Genomic DNA, 3,565 nt, shown 5'->3' on the forward strand with positions numbered 1-3,565 from the left:
GAAAATACAAAGGAAAGTGACAACTGAAATAATGTTATCAAAATATTGATAAAAAAAAAAGTTTACAGACTTCAGGTGAAGAGCTCCTGGTCTGGATGATCTGTAAGAAATCTGTGACCCCATGAACCGTTTCTTTAACTGCATACCTTGACAACAACAGAAGCTCGACCCACCTGGACCAGGCTCCTGGGAGTGTCTGGAGTTAACGTCACAACCTAAGGCTGAGTTTCTTCATCTGTAAATTACCTTGGCACACGCCCTTCCAATCATTTCATTTTTTAAAATTTAGCAAGGCTGTAATCCTGGGAGGGACTGGTTCCCTAATTTCCAATGAGAGGGAGGGATTTCGGTCTATGTTCCTCATGTCTCCTCTATGAGACCAACACTGTGCTAGGCACAAAAGTGTACAACAGATACCTGAGCTGACCAAGTGAATCTAAGGGGCTTGACAATGTTGTGAGAAGGTAGCAGAGGGTCTGATGGGAAATAAGACAGAAAGTACTCACTTTAGAAACCAATTTATTAAAAGACAAAACTGCAACTTACAAAAGAGGTGGCGCAAAGCAGGTCCCTGAGAAGCGGAGGGTCTAAGCATACTGTGCCGAGGACAGCAGGCATCACCTACCTGGGCGCAGATAACTAAGTGTCTGCCTTGTTTGCCCAGGTGTCCCTGGGGGTCTCAGCAGGCATCATTTTAACCTCTTTGGGCTGCAGTGTCCTCATCTGTAAAGTGGGGATAACAGCTCCCCAGCCTCCTTCAGAGCTGCTGTGAGGACCAAACAAGACACAAGATGTGACGTTAGGCTTTCATCCACGTGTCAACAACTACAGACATCTCAGGTAGTATCACTGTTACTGGATGTTATTCATCAGCTCGGTAACCCACAAAGGCATCAGTCAGAGCTGCCGCAGGGAGGTTAATAGGGTTTACTTCTCTTTTTCTGTATGGTAGCTGGATGGTACACGGCACAGAGCCCTGGGTCTGAAGTCTGCAAGACCCGAGCTCAAATCTACCTCTAAGTACTTACTAGCTATGTGACTCTGAACATGTCACTTAAATGTTGTCTGCCTCAGTTTTCTCTACTGTAAAATGGGGTAATAGCAGCACCTACTTCCCCTGCCAGGGTGATGTTAAGGATCAAATGAGATAATATTTGTAAAGCACTGAACAGAGACTGGAACATAATAGGTGCTACATAAATGCTAGCTACATTAACAGGACTGTTATATCGTCATCATCATCACCACCACCATCAGGAAATGTGCAGAGCCAAAATGCTGAGTCTAAATGAGGAAGGGGTGCTGGCAAATACAAGCAATGCCACAGACACTTCCTTCACCCAGTCTGAGGAGAATGAAAGTAGAGAGTCCTGCTTTAATGCACTTATGTGTAGTGCATATATATATATATATATATATATATATATATATATATATATATATATATATAATATATATATTCACTACAGAGGTGAGCATAGAAAAGTGTCAGAGCTGGCCAGAATCTGAGAGATCATTTAGACAGATTCCCTTGCTTTACAGATGAGGATGCTGAAGGTCCATATATAACATGCCCAATTTATGGATACTTCAAGATAAACACCGTTAGATGAGAAATTTATCATCAAGAGGCAAGTTGGTTTCTCTCTACAAACACAATATTAGAAATAAATCCTGGAGCGAGAAAGAGAGGACAGGGCCACACTATTTGGAAAGGCATGATTCGCTAGTGATCACATGCATCCTCCCTGCTGCAGTCTGTACTTACAATCTGTATAATTGTGTTTGGGGTTTGTTTTTTGAAAAGTACACCAAATTTTATTAAGAAAATTTAATATAGTTACCGTACACAAAATACCATGACAAGGGGCTCCCTTCACTGAAGAGCGAGAATGTCTGAGGGGCTGGGGGGTGTCTTCCAAACAGACACACTTATCTAGGATTTTGCAAATGCCATTTGCTTCAGGTTCACTGGAGCCAACTAGATGCTGTAATGGGATTCCTTGCATTAGCATTCTACCTAAATTTCATTCCAGGGAGCACAGAGCACTGACCAGTAAGAGCTGATTTAGGTAGATGCCAATAGACAATAAGTTTCAAAACACATAAAGATATGGCACTGGGGGGATTACTTATCACGGGGAGGAAGCCACCTTTGCTTCTCAGAGGCTAGGGCAAGGGAGCCCCAGGTCCTATCAGGTCAGAAGTTTCAAGTATGGGCCCAGAATTACCAGTTCTACGCATGCTCACTTCCTGAGGCCTGAGGACTAGCTAGGTTTGGAGAACATCATCGCTGGAATGATCACAGGGAAGGTCTATCAAGTCACAGAGCACCCAGATGGGGCATTGATGTATATATACACATGCAAATTCGGTTCCACTTCAAATTCGTCCTCTTGTTAAATTTTTAACAGGCACTCCACTCTCCCACCACCAAATTCCCTTCTTTTCAAGTTAATTCTTTTGGGGGTCAAAACAGGAAGAATGAAGTAAGAAAGCTTCGACCTTCTGCGTCTAAGGAACAAATAAGATGACTCCAGGTGAGCAGAAGCAGGGGAGCCTGCATGTTCCATGACATTAAAACCTGTGCTTAACACTCCCAGTTATTAATAAGAGTTTTTCTAAGATGACAATTGCTGCAGCTGAAAATATAGAGGCTGCCCACATAAAAGGAACCAAATTAATTCTAAAATTCTGACAGACTCTTCCTTTCAAATAAGTCTCTCACTTACCTTAGTGGTAAACTTTTTCAGAACATTGTAGGCATGTGTGGAATCTTGGTCAGGAACGTCTGTAAGTGTCATTTCCTTCTCTCGTCCACATAGCGGCTCCGAGGCCAAGCAGGCTTAGGGAAGGCTGAAACCGAGCTCTCCCTTCCTTCCCCTTGGTGTGCTCTTTTTCAGGCTTTTCCCCAACTGCTGGCCAAGCAAGTGCCCATTACAGCATCTGTCTTAGGAATCTTGAGGGGCAGACACAACAAACAGGGAAGGACAGAACTGGGCAGGCAGGCATACTGGCAGCTCTCAGCATTGTTCATGAGATGTAGGTCAAGGCAGTGGGAAGCAGGCAGGCCCTGGACTCAGGACAGCCAGGGTTAAGACTTGGTCATGCCACTTACTAAATGTATGTTTCCTTATTTGCAAAAATAAATGAAAAAATGAATAGATGAATGATTAAGAGAGGGAAGGAAGGAAGCAAGAAAGGGATGGAAGGAGGGAAAGTAAACCAGTGAGGCAGTGATGACTTAGTTAAGTATCTGAGGTTTATAGAGTTATTTTCTTCATGACCACTCTGTGAAGCAGGTACTGCCAATATCACCCCCATTTTATAGAGGAAGAAATACAGCTTTTTACAGCCTAAGTGACTTGTCCATGGTTACATCAGGGAGGATGAGAAGCCAGGCCTTCCAGGACCAGCTCTCTACTCTGCTGAGCTGAAATGACCATCAGAGCCAGAAGGAGCTCTGCCCCATCTGCAGAAAGCTGAGAGTCAGGGAGAAGAGACCCTTCAACTGTGACAACTTTTCAGAGGCAGTACTAGGACTGACGCTCAGGTTTCCTAATTC

General features: G+C 43.7%; 1 long non-coding RNA gene across 1 annotated transcript; it reads right to left on the minus strand.

Moving 5' to 3' along the window:
* Positions 1–502: 502 nt before the first annotated feature.
* Positions 503–3,152, minus strand: LOC140504387 (uncharacterized). The gene is made up of 2 exons (XR_011967082.1): positions 2,733–3,152; positions 503–766 (listed from the first exon to the last, which is right to left on the minus strand). It is a non-coding gene; the product is annotated as an uncharacterized lncRNA (long non-coding RNA).
* Positions 3,153–3,565: the final 413 nt, after the last annotated feature.

Source organism: Notamacropus eugenii, chromosome 5, assembly GCF_028372415.1.
Source record: "Notamacropus eugenii isolate mMacEug1 chromosome 5, mMacEug1.pri_v2, whole genome shotgun sequence".
Taxonomy (NCBI): domain Eukaryota; kingdom Metazoa; phylum Chordata; class Mammalia; order Diprotodontia; family Macropodidae; genus Notamacropus; species Notamacropus eugenii.